Below are 19,380 nucleotides of genomic sequence, written 5' to 3'. Positions count from 1 at the left end.
AGAAGAATAATAATACAAGATTTATGTAATTCGATCGTAAGGTCCATACTCATAGACAAGATTAGAGAAAATATTCTGATACAATAATTCAAAATTCTTAAACCCTAATTTTCAATATGTTTTCTAAATATTTAGCGAATCTGTCGCAAAAGGCAAAAATTATAAAATTTATATTGATATATATTAGTCTGTGCCCTCCGTTACCACTACGAACCTCACTTTTTATTCCAATCAAATCACAATATCAAACTTTTGGATTATATCGCAATTTAGATTCATAAAAATATATTTAAAATTCATGCCACATAAAATAATAAATTCCAAATATATGGGTGCCAATCTTTTGATATTCTACTGTAGTCCTTTTCAAAAATTAACATTCATATTTCACACGAAGCAATAACCTATGATATAGTAATAAGGTTTTGAATCTTTCTATGATTTCCATTTAGTCATTTTCTTAATTTCTTTTTATTCTTTTATACTCCAAATAAGTTCTCAATCACCAATTTAGTCCTTTCTTTTTCTTATGGATGTTAAAAGATTTTTAGTCTTTCTAATTGTTCTGAAAAATATATATATATTTTTTTAAATTTAAGGTTATACACAGTATGAATATTTAATGAAGAAAATATATTATAATTATCATCACCAATTATTGTTACTAATAACTATGGATGACAATGAATCAAGTATTCTTGGGTATCCAACCGAACCGTAATAAAACAAGATTTGATAATATATAATTGAATTTGTTCGTATTTGAAGAATAACATTGATATCAGATTTAAATTTTACATGTTGAGTATCTATTATCTAAATCTGTATATATAAATAATTAATTAAATATAAAATATATATTTTTATAATAGTATTTATAAATCTTTATATATTATATTTTAAATAAATACAATTCAGATATTTTATAAAATTACTAAATTTTCAAAATACAAATTATTAATAAAAAATTGTTGTTTTCAGCTACCACTGATTGCTATTCCAGGGAACTTCTTACACGCACACTCATTCAATGAATAATTGACATATTATTAAAATAATTATAAATTCTAGTACAAAATATGGTAGGTTCCACTATAAATATAATTTTTTAATTTTCAATTAATTGGTAACGAATATATAAATTAACCATTGTAATTTCCACCACAAATAATGGTGATTGATCATTGATAGATGAATGTATATATGTTTTGAAAAATAATTTTATTTTTTTAAATAATAAAATCATTTTCTCTAAAAGTGATTTAAACTTTTCTCTTAGCACAATATATTTTTTATTTATTAATTCTTAAATAATTCGAACACAAAAAGATATATATATAATATATTTTTTAAAATTTATATTACTAAAAATATTTTTTTCTTGAAATAATTAAATCCTCAAACTAAAATTCATAAGTTTTAAAAATATAAAATCAATATTCAATTCATTGAAAAATAAAATTATAGTTATAGGCATTGAATTAATTGAATTGGCTAGCTAGGTTCAAATATAAATAGACATATAAAATATTTATTAATTAAAAAAGAATATTCAAAATAAAATTGAACTTGCAATGAAAAAAATTTCATTCTAGTTATAAATAAATTTTTCACATACATCCATATAAAAAAAAAAAGCTCCTCCAAATTCAATAAAACTCATACCTAAATTGTAACACCTCTCACCTGCCTACAAGCAGAGCAAGGTGTGCTACATTGATCTTGAGCACCCCATCTTATCCTGTCTTATACTAAATTAATTTAATTATATTATCTTACGTGTAATAATTTTTTTTTATCACATCTTATTTTTTTGTGGAGACCTAGACAGAATCTCCTCTGCTTTTAGTAATGCATGGTGGGTGTCACTGTTTAGCTGTTAAAAACAAATTATATCCATTTCATTTTCTATAAACCATGTCATATCATCACAATACTTAAAATCATTTCAAGTAAATACAATATTTCATTTCATTCGTATAAAATCAAGTACAATATTTATAATTTTATTTACAATCACCAAAATGAATTACATCGTTTGCTTATATACAATGGTCAAAATACAAAATCTAAACATGCATATGAGCCCTACCCAAAATAACAGTCTGAGGTGACAACCACCCTGTAGTGGATCTGATTAGAATTTTATCTAGTTCTACTACTACTGATGCTGCTGCTGCTACTGCTCTCCTGTACCTATGCGATGGAAAAACCAACGCACTAAGTATAACGCTTAGTTGTGCATAAAATAAAGAAAAAATAACTAGACAATTAAAATAATTATCCTATGTGTAATTTCATAAACTTCTAAGTGATTTACATATTTTATAAAATTTTGGGAGCAAATAAATTATTAGGATCTTCTTTGTTCATTTATGTCATTTTTAATCTTATTGTTCATATCTGTAATCTCTTCTTGTAATTATTTAAATTTAAGACTTATTACATATATCTGTGTCCAAGTAACCTATGATAGACTATAAAGACTGGATACACGGGAGTATACTAGTTAGACATCCGTATGTCTATCAAGTATATCACGGTCATGTTAGGCACTAGGCCAGCAGGCAGGCATAAAGCCAGTAATGATAATAGGCGATGTAGCCAACGGGCAGGCATAAAGTCAGTAGAACAACCATCTCAGACATATGTTGTCTGTCAATGATCATTCATGTGGGAAGTACTGCAATTTTTAGTCCCTAATTAGTATACCAATCGATCCATGCTATATAAAGAAGTCTAGGTGTACTTTGGGCAAAATAGAATTATTAAGTATTTATAATTTCATAGTATGTGCTAATTGTATTTTCATAGCATTTTCATGCCACTACATGCCTATTCATGTTATTCTTATGTTTAACAAATTATTTTAGTTCATTCGATGTCATATGCCAAGTCATTTTATGAACCTTTCTCAAGATCCAAATTTGGTGTCCTAAATTCATCTAGAAAATTGGTTAAGATGGGGCCACTGTTTGGCCACACTTCCTTCATGGAAGTTGTTCTAATATGTCTTTCTTTTATTTTGCCTTTTTGAATCATGTCATTTGGAGTTTTAAAACTCAAGTTATAGTCAAATAACCACAACTGGTTCATAGTCTCATTCTGGGTCCAGATTTAGGCAGATTCTGGAGTCCATTTTTCCCTAATTATTTGGACATGTCATAGTCACTTTTAGGCCTAGTGTTCTTCATAGAAGTTGTTGCCCTATATCTTGTGGTCACTCAAAATTTTTAATCACAAATTTTCAAGTTTTTTAGAATTAGTTATAACCAATTAACTGGCCTGGACTTAAGTACCCTGTGTCTACAGGATTCCAGGTTCAGGTCAGTAGTTTTGACTCCCATTTTAGGGTTCTTACACTCAAATGTTGAGAAAAGTTTCTAAATCAAAGTTCAAGCCCTATCTCTTAGGTTTCCAGAACAGTTTGACTCATCCCATTTGGGATTTTCTAGTGAGAGATATGCTATAAACACTATTCTGGGGTCAAGTGGTGGTTTAGTCAAATTCCAGATTATGATGAGCTGACTTGTTCTAGCAATTTGGCCTAGTTCCCTTGGGTTCTGGGTTCTGGTAGATACATCAATATTGTAGATCTATATCTTATAAAAATTTTAGCATTGGTTTCATTGAATTTTCAATTTTGTAGACTAAGTTATGGTATTTTTATCAAAACTGGTTGGATGGATTTAAGTCCAAAATTTTTGGACAATTTGGTTCTAAATAGTTTTATTGACCCATTTTGGGCCAGCAATTTGGTTCGGTTAGAGGCATTTCTAGGTTTTGTGTTCTTCATAAAAGTTGTATGTAGTACTATGTCTAAGCTTTTCAATGGTATAAAATTCAGGTCATTTTGACCTGCCTAGAGAGAGTTATGGCCGGCCGGATTGGAACAATAATTTGGTCAAGTTTTGGATAAAATTTGGACATGGTCTTTTCATGAAAAATGAGGCATTTTGACCCTAGTTTCATCTCCAATTGGCCTCATACTAATTGGAGCAATACAATTCAAGTTATTGTTGTCTAAGCATGCTAGACTCATTAGTCCAGAAATCCTGCATGAAAACACACTCCCAATTTTCACTTTCCACCAAACTCCCAAACTTCAATTGCATTCATGGCACTTAAATTAGTCAACAATTGGTCTCAACATCATCAATTTCAAGTCACAATACAAAATTCCCAAATTGAGGTCAAAACCCTAACTTCCATAATCACAATTACATCCAACACATACCAATCAACTTATTTATCATATACACTCATCATCAATATTAGTAAACTACTTAATTCCATCAAAAATCATCAAACCCTAAACCCCTTTCATGGCTGCCGAAATTCATACATACTCCTACAAATATTTAGACAATTAATTTAAAAAAAAATATTTACAATATGAATTTAATAATATTTATATAAATAAATTATCATCAAGTTGTTTGGAGTCACCATGCTGACTTACAAATACATGTACTTTAAATTTTTAATTTTAATATTTACATTATTAATATTTTTATATTTATAATTAGTATTAACCAATTATAATAAAAAAAATATAAATTTAGTGTTAAACAAATTGTTAAAAGGCATATATAAAATGAATTAAGAATATATAGAATGTCAAAATAACATCTTAAATAATTTAAAAAAAATTATATAACTAAAAAGAAAAAATAAATCAGGAAAATATACTTTCATTGAAAAATTAAAATTAAAGAAATAATATTTATGAGTGTAATAATATGAGATTATTTAGATAATGTTACGTAAATTATATATTATTTATATAAAAATAGGTTTAATATAAGAGATATTTAAAGAGATAATGTATTATAATAATGTAAAATTCTCTCTAAAAGTCAGAGCACTTTTAAATTGGTAGAGATAACATAAAATTTATTTTTATTATTATTTAATCAATATAAAATAAATTATAATAATTAATATATATATATATATATATATATATATATATATATATATATATATATATATATATATATATATATGTATATATATACATATATACATATGTATATATATGTATATATATACATATATATATATATATGTATATATATACATATATATATATGTATATATATACATATATATATAATGCGCCAATGCAAATGTTTTAAATTTATTGTTACTCCATATTTTATTTGTATTACTTTTTATCTCTTAAATTTTTAATGAAAATTTCATGTTAAAAATAATAAAAATATACCAAGATAATAAAAAATTAATTAAAAATATATAATAATTTGAAATTAGTTAAATCATACAATCATTTTCACTACTTTAAATTTCAAGATTTTTAAATTCTCATAATATATTAAACAAATATAATATATTCAAACATTTTTTATTTGGTTACATTAATAATAATCTAAAAAATAATATTAATGAACTGAAAGCAATGCTGAGGGCTTACAGCTCCTTGAACCCCACAAGTGACGTTCATGCTGAATTTCGCATTATCAATGTCATTTTATGGGAAGAGTATAGTAACTTTCAGTGCAGATAAAAACAATGTTTCAAATGGCAGAAATTAATGTTGGGTAGAGGGGACCATCCCCTTTCATTTTTCATAAGCTTTCATAGTTTTAAGCTTAGCGTTAACTCGACTCGAATATTATAGATGAGTTTGAATGAGTCTACCTTGATTTTAATATATTTAATATGTGTTAAATTCGAATTATAATATTAAATCTCAAAAAGACTTGACGAAAATGATAAGACAATATTGGTATTTGGAATTCTATTATTATAATAGGCATATAAATTTAAAATATATAAATGATCACACAATTACATTATATAGGAAAGAGAATAATAATAATACATGATTTATGTAATTCGATCGTAAGGTCCATACTCATAGACAAGATTAGAGAAAATATTCTGATACAATAATTCAAAATTCTTAAACCCTAATTTTCAATATGTTTTCTAAATATTTAGCGAATCTGTCGCAAAAGGCAAAAATTATAAAATTTATATTGATATATATTAGTCTGTGCCCTCCGTTACCACTACGAACCTCACTTTTTATTCCAATCAAATCACAATATCAAACTTTTGGATTATATCGCAATTTAGATTCATAAAAATATATTTAAAATTCATGCCACATAAAATAATAAATTCCAAATATATGGGTGCCAATCTTTTGATATTCTACTGTAGTCCTATTCAAAAATTAACATTCATATTTCACACGAAGCAATAACCTATGATATGGTAATAAGGTTTTGAATCTTTCTATGATTTCCATTTAGTCATTTTCTTAATTTCTTTTTATTCTTTTATACTCCAAATAAGTTGTCAATCACCAATTTAGTCCTTTCTTTTTCTTATGGATGTTAAAAGATTTTTAGTCTTTCTAATTGTTCTGAAAAATATTTTTTTTTTTTTAAATTTAAGGTTATACACAGTATGAATACTTAATGAAGAAAATATATTATAATTATCATCACCAATTATTGTTACTAATAACTATGAATGACAATGGATCAAGTATTCTTGGGTATCCAACCGAACCGTAATAAAACAAGATTTAATAATATATAATTGAATTTGTGATGTGTTCGTATTTGAAGAATAACATTGATATCATATTTAAATTTTACATGTTGAGTATCCATTATCCAAATCTGTATATATAAATCATTAATTAAATATAAAATATATATTTTTATAATAGTATTTATAAATCTTTATATATTATATTTTAAATAAATACAATTCAGATATTTTATAAAATTACTAAATTTTCAAAATACAAATTATTAATAAAAAATTGTTGTTTTCAGCTACCACTGATTGCTATTCCAGGGAACTTCTTACACGCACACTCATTCAATGAATAATTGACATATTATTAAAATAATTATAAATTCTAGTACAAAATATGGTAGGTTCCACTATAAATATAATTTTTTAATTTTCAATTAATTGGTAACGAATATATAAATTAACCATTGTAATTTTCACCACAAATAATGGTGATTGATCATTGATAGATGAATGTATATATGTTTTGAAAAATAATTTTATTTTTTTAAATAATAAAATCATTTTCTCTAAAAGTGATTTAAACTTTTCTCTTAGCACAATATATTTTTTATTTATTAATTCTTAAATAATTCGAACACAAAAAGATATATATATAATATATTTTTTAAAATTTATATTACTAAAAATATTTTTTTCTTGAAATAATTAAATCCTCAAACTAAAATTCATAAGTTTTAAAAATATAAAATCAATATTCAATTCATTGAAAAATAAAATTATAGTTATAGGCATTGAATTAATTGAATTGGCTAGCTAGGTTCAAATATAAATAGACATATAAAATATTTATTAATTAAAAAAGAATATTCAAAATAAAATTGAACTTGCAATGAAAAAAATTTCATTCTAGTTATAAATAAATTTTTCACATACATCCATATAAAAAAAAAAGCTCCTCCAAATTCAATAAAACTCATACCTAAATTGTAACACCCCTCACCGGTCTACAGTGTAGCCGAGCAAGGTGTGCTACATTCGGTGCCGGAGCACCCCATCTTATCCTGTCTTATACTAAATTAATTTAATTATATTATCTTACGTGTAATAATTTTTTTTTATCACATCTTATTTTTTTGTGGAGACCTAGACAGAATCTCCTCTGCTTTTAGTAATGCATGGTGGGTGTCACTGTTTAGCTGTTAAAAACAAATTATATCCATTTCATTTTCTATAAACCATGTCATATCATCACAATACTTAAAATCATTTCAAGTAAATACAATATTTCATTTCATTCGTATAAAATCAAGTACAATATTTATAATTTTATTTACAATCACCAAAATGAATTACATCGTTTGCTTATATACAATGGTCAAAATACAAAATCTAAACATGCATATGAGCCCTACCCAAAATAACAGTCTGAGGTGACAACCACCCTGTAGTGGATCTGATTAGAATTTTATCTAGTTCTACTACTACCGATGCTGCTGCTGCTACTGCTCTCCTGTACCTACGCGATGGAAAAACCAACGCACTAAGTATAATACTTAGTTGTGCATAAAATAAAGAAAAAATAACTAGACAATTAAAATAATTATCCTATGTGTAATTTCATAAACTTCTAAGTGATTTACATATTTTATAAAATTTTGGGAGCAAATAAATTATTAGGATCTTCTTTATTCATTTATGTCATTTTTAATCTTATTGTTCATATCTGTAATCTCTTCTTGTAATTATTTAAATTTAAGACTTATTACATATATCTGTGTCCAAGTAACCTATGATAGACTATAAAGACTGGATACACGGGAGTATACTAGTTAGACATCCGTATGTCTATCAAGTATATCACGGTCATGTTAGGCACTAGGCCAGCAGGCAGGCATAAAGCCAGTAATGATAATAGGCGATGTAGCCAACGGGCAGGCATAAAGTCAGTAGAACAACCATCTCAGACATATGTTGTCTGTCAATGATCATTCATGTGGGAAGTACTGCAATTTGTAGTCTCTAATTGGTATACCAATCGATCCATGCTATATAAAGAAGTCTAGGTGTACTTTGGGCAAAATAGAATTATTAAGTATTTATAATTTCATATTATGTGCTAATTGTATTTTCATAGCATTTTCATGCCACTACATGCCTATTCATGTTATTCTTATGTTTAACAAATTATTTTAGTTCATTCGATGTCATATGCCAAGTCATTTTATGAACCTTTCTCAAGATCCAAATTTGGTGTCCTAAATTCATCTAGAAAATTGGTTAAGATGGGGCCACGGTTTGGCCACACTTCCTTCATGGAAGTTGTTCTAATATGTCTTTCTTTTATTTTGCCTTTTTGAATCATGTCATTTGGAGTTTTAAAACTCAAGTTATAGTCAAATAACCACAACTGGTTCATAGTCTCATTCTGGGTCCAGATTTAGGCAGATTCTGGAGTCCATTTTTCCCTAATTATTTGGACATGTCATAGTCACTTTTAGGCCTAGTGTTCTTCATAGAAGTTGTTACCCTATATCTTGTGGTCACTCAAAATTTTTAATCACAAATTTTCAAGTTTTTTAGAATTAGTTATAACCAATTAACTGGCCTGGACTTAAGTACCCTGTGTCTACAGGATTCCAGGTTCAGGTCAGTAGTTTTGACTCCCATTTTAGGGTTCTTACACTCAAATGTTGAGAAAAGTTTCTAAATCAAAGTTCAAGCCCTATCTCTTAGGTTTCCAGAACAATTTGACTCATCCCATTTGGGATTTTCTAGTGAGAGATATGCTATAAACACTATTCTGGGGTCAAGTGGTGGTTTAGTCAAATTCCAGATTATGATGAGCTGACTTGTTCTAGCAATTTGGCCTAGTTCCCTTGGGTTCTGGGTTCTGGTAGATACATCAATATTGTAGATCTATATCTTATAAAAATTTTAGCATTGGTTTCTGTCGCAAGGGGTTTTGCGGTCGCCTGAACGAACCCTCACCGAAGTGGAAAAGGATGAGGAGTCGCCACTTTAATTTTGAGGGAAACTAAAGAAAACCATTCGTGAAAATAAATTGAAACGAAACCACTTCAAGACAGAGATTCTAGATTCGGGGTCCGTAAACGGGTGGGGAAGGTGTTAGGCACCCCACCTCGTCCCTTAATAAGGGTAAGTAGATTTAACTTTGTATTCTTTATAAATTAGTCAGGAGGGCTTGAATGGAGATGTTAATCCTTTTAATAAAAGGAATATTTGATTTTTCACTAAATTTGGATTACCCAGATACATAAGTAAATGAGACAACCTTATTGAATTACTGTTATGTGTTAATTTTGTTTGAAAGGGCTATTTGGTTAAAATTCAATTTGAGAAATCGGATAAGAACTCTCCTCCAATCTCTTTTAAGTGCCTATTAAAAATTTTGAATTAAGACCGGATAGGAACTCTCCTCCGATCTCCGTTAAGTATTTATTAAAATTTTAAATTGAGACCGGATAAGAACTCTCCTCCTACCTCCTTTTAAATTATTTGTTAAAATTTTAGGTGAGAATCAGATAAGAACTCTCCTCCGATCTCTTTTAAATATTTATTAAAAATTTTAGTTTGAGAACCGGTTAAGAACTCTCCTCCGATCTCTAATAAATTTTAATAGGACTCGGATAATGACTCTTCCGATCCCTTTGAGATTTGGTCACAGCTATATATCGTAAGCGCCTGAGTTTAAGAGTCCTAGTATTCAAAGATGCCAAGGGTCGTAATAGGACTTCTTTTAACTCGTTGGTACTTTGTGACTAAATAAAGGATGCCGAACTGAATTTCACCGACCTCCCATATGGTCTCCTTACCAGTATCTTATCTGTTCCATTTTACTTATCTGAGATTTGATTTTTATTCCACCTTATGACATTATGCCGGATCGCCTTCTACGTCAGCCTAGTGATTCAATTTTGCTATTTCCCTAACGTGTTATTTAGACCTTCTTTTTCAAAGAGACCCTTAAAACACAGTTACCTATGTTTTATCCTAACCACTTATACATTATTTGGGACTAGATGATTTGCGTTCAAAAATAAGAAAGATCAACAAAAATATGGATTGGCCGACGCGGAAGCAAACTAGAGCACAACCTATCTTTGCATTTTTCAAGCGTGATATGACCTTAAAGAAAATAACATGCATAAAAAAAAAAGAAGAAAGGAAATACGTAAAACAAGAACTAAACTTAATAAAATGGCATTATGAACACTAACCTGTAAGGAGTCGAATTTAGTGAGCTAACTACAGAATCACAGAACGTAATAAAATTGGAAGTTGATAGCCAGGAGACTAAGGTTCGCCTTAGAACAAAGAGTACTTCACTAAATGCAATTTAAATGAGATTGAGCATGGATGACGGAAATGAAAATAAAGATAACCAGGAACTGGACAACGTGAACGTTACTGGATAATGAACGAGCCGAAAATGAAGAGTTTCAGTGTTCAAAATCTTTTAAGAAAACACTTCAGGAAACTGGTTCCAAAAGCTCTTCTTATGAAAGCAGAGTAACAATCTGAATTAAATTTCAGAGTTCTTCCACTATAGTAACAACCTTTTTTTTCTTTTTTCTTCCTCTCTTGAACAGTTTTTCATGCAGGTATTTATAGGAACTGGGTGCTCCCCATGAAGGGTCAAGATCTATTTTGAGGGAGATGGAGGGTCAGGATTTCAAAGGACAAGATCGGATGCCTGAGAATTAAGAGAATCAGAATGAACGGCCGAGATCATTCTCAGGATACTTGTCCTTTTCTTTTTCTAATCCGACGGTCCGAAACTTCGTTGAGCTGGGCGATCCAAGGGCTGGGAATAAAAGGCGCCGGTCTTGTCGTCTTCTTCTTTGATCTAATGGCTCTGGACTCGTCCTTGCAAGTGAGACCAACGGTGGAGATTGGGATGTACAGGACTGTCATGACATACTCTGGCACCTGTCAGCATTGTGGGCGATTCTCAGGTGTGCGGTAGAGATTTCGTCTGCAACGCTTTAACTACCTTGGTTCTGATTCTGACGACGGTTATGGGGATTTGTCTTATTCTCTTTGCCTTCCGATCTCCCCTCTTTCTGACCTTCTTGTCATGCGCCCTTTTCAATCTTTCATACCGGTCTCCCCTCTTCCGATCTCTATCATTCCGATCCTTTCCTTAGTCAGGCCCGGTCCGGTCAAAGCATTAATTTCCCCTCGATTCTCAAAGCGTTTTCCCCTCGATTCTCGAAGCGTCCTCTTCGTTTTCTGCTTAGCAATAAATGCCCGATTTTCCCCTATATATACCCCTGACAGGAGAAACTTTCCTTATTCGATTTTCCTCTTCTCCCTTCTTACTTTCCTGTTCCAGCTGCTCCGGCGATAGTTCCGGCTACGACTGTGGCTTTTGATCCCTTTCCGATGGACTTCCTTATTCCCCGACTGAAAATTTATGATCCCGGTGATCGAATAATCGTGATAACCCTATCTGATGATGGTGAGAGAACCGGACCAATTAACCGATTTGGATTACGGACCTCGATCGTGCCGATCTCGAGTCGTTCGACCGGTATAATCGGCGAACTGATTTCGGCCGAGATAATTGCTAATGTTCCGCCTACCCTTGGCGGTTGCTCTTCCAAGTTTATTCGGCTTCTCACCACATTGGGTGTTCTGACAGCGGCTTTCCTCCACATTGGGTGTTCCGACAGCGGCTCGGTTCTTGGTCGGTAACACCCTTTGGATCAGTCACAATGTAGGTTGTGACATAGGCCCTTTAGATAGGGTGTTTCGCTGATCTTTAGAGATCGGCCTTTTGATGTAATCAGATCTTTAATGTAATCCAATCTTGAGATCGCCCAAATGATGTAATTAGACCTTTAATGTAATCCGATCCCTAGAGATCGCCCAAATGATGTAATTAGACCTTTAATGTAATCCGATCCCTAGAGATCGCCCAAATGATGTAATCCGATCTTTTGGAAATAAAAATCTTATTTCGCCAATTATCATCTTATTGGTTATTTTCCGATCTCTGATGTATTTGTCCAATCTGGTTCCTAACTAAACAACCCTCAACTGATCCTTTATTCAAAATATTAATATACCGATCTCCAGTTAGCCGGTTTCTTTATGTGATTTTGGAATATTCGAGAGACGTGTCAGAACAGCTGGCGAATCCCGCTAACCGATGCATTGCCTGGGACACCGTGAGCATTAAATGCTCGGACGGGTATAAATAGGGGTAGGGGTTAGCCAGTTGCTCTCTTATGCTATTTTCGGTCTCTCGCCAACAATTCCAAAGTTCTCTCGATTTTTCAAGCTCTTCCGACACCGATCAAGCTCCGGTAAGGGTTTGGATCCTTCTCTTACTTTAAGTTCTTTATTTCTTTTGAAAATGAGCGGCGCCGAAGGTCAGAGAGCGACAAGCCCACTTTCCGTCCATGTTTCATGGTCGTCCGACGAAGTGGAGGCAGTCGGACCAAGCGCGCAACCTGAACCCCCTAGGGCCTCTGTTCCAGTTCGGGGGCGAGCAGAACCTTCAAGGCATGTACATTCTTCAGGGAGGGAAAGTCTTCCTATAGACGAGCTACCGTCGATCCTTCAAGAAACCGACCTACAATCGTTTAGCCAAGAATACAACATTCGGCCTGATTCGTACGAGCTAATTAAGTGCCACGGCGATCTTCGTGCCGATCACTTCTTCGAAGAGAATGATATGATCATGGTCTACGAAGAACAATTAAAAGCCGGTCTGTAGTTCCCTCTAGACGATTTCTTCAAGGAGGTCTTAAAATTTCACCAAGTGTGCATTGCCCAAATTCACCCGAACTCGTGGCGGATCCTGGTGGCTTTCAGGGGGCTCTGCCGTGCCAAGGGACTCTATCCTACAGCTAAAGTATTTGCCGAACTACATAGACTGACCCGCCGAAAGGATGACGAGTACTGGTTCTTTCAGGCGAAGCCACATTATGGGCTCTTCACTGATCTGCCCTCCTCCCTGAAGAATTGGAAGAACCGCTTCTTTATTCTGAGGAGCAAAATTCCGAACGGCTTCGAGGGCTTCCCTCGAAGCTGGCTACATCTGGACCCTTCACGTCCGAAGCATCTCGCTCTGAATAGGGAAGAGGGAGCCGTGGTGATGGAATTGAAAGATCAAGCGGCTAGGGAGAAGTTTTCTTGTTTGGATGCAGTGACAGCCGAACTGCATCACTAGACAATGGAGTTGATCACCGGCCAAGATCGCGAGCTTTCGCTCTCTACCCTCGGCATCGGTATTTTCTAAATCACAGATCTCAGGACCTTAGCGATCTCACTGACCTCTTCTTTGTGCAGGTATGGCAAGAGACGAAGCCTCCAAGGAGAACCGGAAGCGAAAGAGGGAGATCTCCCGGAAAGTACGGGAGATGAAGCGAGCTGAGGAAATGCAAACACCCGGGCACGAACCTGGGGAAATACAAGAAGGCCCGCCTCAACCTTCGGGACCGCCGATCGCAGAAGCCGTCCGATCTCCTCCTCAGCGAGAAGAGCCGCCTCCACCTCCTCCAGTTGCTCCGAGCACCGAAAGGGGTGCTTCTCAACTTTCTGTGAGGCCCCTTTCTCGTGGCGCTCAAGTGCTGATCGCCTCACTGGAGAAGAACCGGACTGTTCGGGAGAACCCTGGTTTTGCTAAGGTGTTGGGGTCCACAATCTGCCTTCGAGAGGATCGGGACAGGCTGTCTCCGGACAATCTTGACGACATCCTGACCCGATCTATGAGTCTGAACGTAGAGTGCTTGGTGAATCAGCACATGGTTCGGGAGAAGGCCCATCGCTTGGGTAAGGAGGTCGAGAAGAAGAATCATGATGTGGCTTCCCTCCGATCCCAGCTTTCATCTGCTCAAAACTACATATCTCAAATTGAGGGGCAGATGAAGCTCTTTGAAGACAAGCTGGCCGAACAGTCTCATGTTCTGGCCGAGCGAACCCGTATTTTGGAAGAAGTTCAAGCACTTCAGACCGATGAAATTGCTCATATCGCTCACCTTACTGAGGAGCTCAAGGCAAAAGAAGAAGAGATGGTGACAGGAGTGGCCGGTGCTTATGTGAATGCCCATAGAGATCTCCTAGCTGAGCTCAAGAAGCGTTACCCGGAAGAGGACTTCTCCTGGATGGCAGACCTGGCTCCCGAGGATGAAGGTGAGGAGAGTGAGGAGGAGGCTGAGGGTGAGAGGGGAAACGAACAAAATGTAGATCAGGCTGAGGGTGATCCTCCAGCTGAATGACTTGTACACATTCTTGAAACGAGATGAAATGAAAAGCCTCTTTTGTTCGATGAATGGTTGTGATCGGAAAATCTCTAAATTGTTGAACACTTGATTGCCTGAGTATGTTGAAATGACTGAAAGTGATTATTAACCTAAGTGTGAGAGATCGGGAAAACACGATGAGTATGAAATCGGTAAGGAACCAACGCTAAACGGGACTTAATTAAAATTGGAAATTTGGCTTGAACATTTGAGATCGGGATCATCATTAAACCGGAACGGAACCTTTGATTATTCCTAAACTTTTGAAAGGGAGATCGGCAATAAAACTGGTAACAAAGATCTAGCGTCAGTTCGGTTTCGTTTGTCAAAAGAGATCAGGAACATACTTGACCGGTCAGGAGATTCGACAATGGGTTTGAGAGACCGGTGAGGCTTTGATTAATATGAGGACTTAGCATTGATTCAATTCCTTGTGAGGAGAGATCGGAAATGTAATTATCTAGCAAAGAGAGATCGGGAATGTAAAAAAAAAGGAAACTTAGTGCTAGGGATCGGTTTCAAAATCTATTGATTCTGGGGATCGGCCAAAATATGGTGTCGACAGCTGCCCCTCTTTACATAATTTCTATTAAAGGGAAAAATTTTCCCGTTTAGGAATTATGTAAAGATTCAGACCCATATTTTGGACGATTAGGTGTTTCGAAGTTAGGGAACTAAAGCACACCTAAATTAGTGACCTAGAAATTGGCAACAGAAGTTAAATTAAAATTAACTTGGATCAAGGAACCAGAGGTTGATAACAGGAAGTTTAAATTGCAGGAAATTAAAATCAACTTAGATCAAGGAACCAGAGGTTGATAACAGGAAGTTTAAATTGCAGGAAATTAAAATCAACTTAGATCAGGGAACCAGAGGTTGATAACAGGAAGTTTAAATTGCAGGAAATTAAAATTAACTTAGATCAAGGAACCAGAGGTTGATAACAGGAAGTTTAAATTGCAGGAAATTAAAATCAACTTAGATCAAGGAACCAGAGGTTGATAACAGGAGATTTAAATTGCAGGAAATTAAAATCAACTTAGATCAAGGAACCAGAGGTTGATAACAGGAAGTTTAAATTGCAGGAAATTAAAATCAACTTAGATCAAGGAACCAGAGATTGATAACAGGAAAATTTAAATTGCAGGAAATTAAAATCAACTTAGATCAAGGAACCAGAGGTTGATTAACAGGAAATTTAAATTGCGGGAAATTAAAATCAACTTAGATCAAGGAACCAGAGGTTGATAACAGGAAATTTAAATTACGGGAAATTAAAATCAACTTAGATCAAGGAACCAGAGGTTGATAACAGGAAATTTAAATTGCAGGAAATTAACATCAATTTAGATCAAGGAACCAGAGGTTGATAACAGGAAATTTAAATTGTAAGAAATTAAAATCATCTTAGATCAAGGAACCAGAGGTTGATAACAGGAATTTTAAATTGCAGGAAATTAAAATAAACTTAGATCAGGGAACCAGAGGTTGATAACGGGAAATTTAAATTGCAGGAAATTAAAATCAACTTAGATCAGGGAACCAGAGGTAGATAACGGGAAATTTAAATTGCAGGAAATTAAAATCAACTTAGATCAAGGAACCAGAGGTTGATAACAGGAAATTTAAATTGCAGGAAATTAAAATCAACTTAGATCAAGGAACCAGAGGTTGATAACAGGAAGTTTAAATTGCAGGAAATTAAAATCAACTTAGATCAAGGAACCAGAGGTTGATAACAGGAAATTTAAATTGCAGGAAATTAAAATCAACTTAGATCAAGGAACCAGAGGTTGATAACAGGAAATTTAAATTGCAGGAAATTAAAATCAACTTAGATCAAGGAACCAGAGGTTGATGACAGGAAAATGTAAATTGCAGGAAATTAAAATCAACTTAGATCAAGGAACCAGAGGTTGATAACAGGAAGTTTAAATTAAAATCAACTTAGATCAAGGAACCAGAGGTTGATTAACGGAAAATTTAAATTGCAGGAAATTAAAATCAACTTAGATCAAGGAACCAGAGGTTGATTAACAGGAAATTTAAATGCAGAAAATTAAAATCAACTTAGATCAAGGAACCAGAGGTTGATAACAGGAAATTTAAATTGCGGGAAATTAAAATCAACTTAGATCAAGGAACCAGAGGTTGATAACAGGAAGTTTAAATTGCAGGAAATTAAAATCAACTTACAAAGCAAGTCTAATCTTGACACGAGAAGTTCTTCCCTGATGAAGTGTACTTAACAGGATCCCGAAGGCCGATGATTAATGGAGGAGGAGTTGCAAGACTTGACCTATGACCCCATTCCTTCGGATGCCCCTTTTCCGTTCCCGACCTTCTTCTTATTTTACGAAAAGCTCCCTTGCGAGTTTTCACTTTCCTTTCATCCATTTGACTAGATGCGCCCTTCCAGGTTTTCACCTCTAGCCCCTTTTTTTTTTTTTTTTTTCGAAGGCCATTCCCTGCAAATCTCATAGTAAAGTACGTGAGGTTATCAACTTTCAAATTCTAATCTTATGGCAAAAATTTTAACTAATTAATAGCGCATTAAATAAAGAGATTGAAGAACCATGACGTTTTATTTCCTTTCTTGGTTTTATGCTCCTTCCCTTATTTCTCCCTTTTGGTTCTTGGGATGTCCTTTTCGGATTTTCACCCCTAGATTTTTTATATATTTATTTATTTATTTATTTATTTTATTTTATTTTTTAGCTCACTCTTTTAGGACGCCCTTTCGGGTTTTCATCCTTCACTCATTTTACAGAAAGCGCCCCTTCGAGGTTTTCGCCTTCTTTCGCACATTTTGCTAGGGGCGCCCTTTCGGGTTTTCGCTCCTACCCCTTTTTCTTTTTTCTTTTTTTCTTTTTTTTTTTTTTTCTTTTTTTTTTTTTAGGCATAGTATCTCTTGACAGTGTCAGCATTCACAGGTCTTGGAAATTCTTCACCGTCCATGTGAGTCAAGATCAATGCTCCTCCAGAGAATGCCTTTTTAACCACATAGGGTCCCTCATAGGTTGGTGACCATTTGCCCCGGGGATCGTTTTGATTCGGCAGCACTTTCTTCAGAACTAGGTCCCCGGGTTGGAATTCGCGTGGGCGAACGCCTTTGTCAAATGCCCTAGCCATTCTCCTCTGATATAATTGCCCATGACATGCTGCTGTTAACCTTTTCTCATCCAGCAAGTTTAACTGATCCAACCTTGACTGGATCCATTCTGATTCATCAATCCCTGATTCCTTCAGAATCCTTAGGGAAGGAATTTCAACTTCAATAGGTAATACTGCTTCCATCCCGTAGACCAGTGAGTATGGAGTTGCCCCGGTTGAGGTTCTTACAGAAGTCCGGTATGCGTGAAGAGCGTAAGGAAGCATATCATGCCAATCCCTGTATGTGACCGTCATTTTCCGGATTATCCTCTTGAGATTTTTGTTTGCAGCTTCCACCGCTCCATTCATCTGGGGACGGTATGGGGAGGAATTGAGATGTCGGATTTTGTATTGGTCGCACAATTTCTGAATCTTCGGACCATTCAAATTCTTGGCGTTATCAGTGACGATTTCATTGGGGAGGCCATGCCGGCAGATGATATTGCTTCTGAGGAATTTAAGAAACGTGTTCTGTGTAATATGGGCGTATGACGTGGCTTCGACCCATTTAGAAAAATAGTCTATTGCTACCAGGATAAATCTGTGCCCATTGGATGCCTTGGGGTTGATGGGACCAATCACATCGATGCCCCACATTGCGAAAGGCCACGGTGAGACGAGGTTGAACAACTTGTGAGGTGGCACATTTATCGGATCGGCATAAATCTGACACTTATGGCACTTTCGGAAATGCTCAATGCAATCCTTTTCCATTGTGGTCCAAAAATACCCACGTCGCATGATTTGCTTAGCCATCATGTGCCCATTGGCAAGGGTCGCACAATTTCCTTCATGAGTCTCAAAAAGAATTCTCTTTACCTCTTTTGCATCCACACATCTCAATAATTCGCCGTTGGAGCTCCTCTTGTATAGGACTTCTCCACTGGGGAAGTATCCCAATGCTAATCTCCGAATCATCCTCTTTTCATTTTTGCTTGCCCCCGAAGGGAATTCTCTGGTTCTGCAGTAGACCAGGATGTCATGATACCAAGGCTTTCCATCGGGCTCTTCTTCAATCATGAAGCAATAAGCTGGCTCACTCCTTGCTTTAATCTTCAACGTCTGAGTCATCTGCCCTTCTTCGATTTGAGCCATAACAGCTAGAGTAGCTAAGGCGTCAGCAAATTGATTCTTGTCTCTACTAAGGTGAGTGAAAGAGATTTCTTCGAATTTCTTAATCAGCTCCAGTAAGTACTTCTGATATGGGATCAGCTTCGGATCCTTAGTTTGCCATTCTCCCTTGACCTGATAAATAATAAGGGCTGAGTCTCCATATACCTCAAACTTCCTGATTTTCATTTCGATGGCAGCCTGTAGACCCATCACACAAGCTTCGTATTCCGCGACGTTGTTGGTTCAGTCAAATCTCAACTTGACAGCTATCGGAAAATGTTTTCCATCCGGGGATATCAACACAGCTCCAATTCCATTA

This window comes from Hevea brasiliensis, chromosome 13, assembly GCF_030052815.1.
Source record: "Hevea brasiliensis isolate MT/VB/25A 57/8 chromosome 13, ASM3005281v1, whole genome shotgun sequence".
NCBI classification, from domain to species: Eukaryota; Viridiplantae; Streptophyta; class Magnoliopsida; order Malpighiales; family Euphorbiaceae; genus Hevea; species Hevea brasiliensis.
This window is presented reverse-complemented; position numbering follows the sequence as displayed.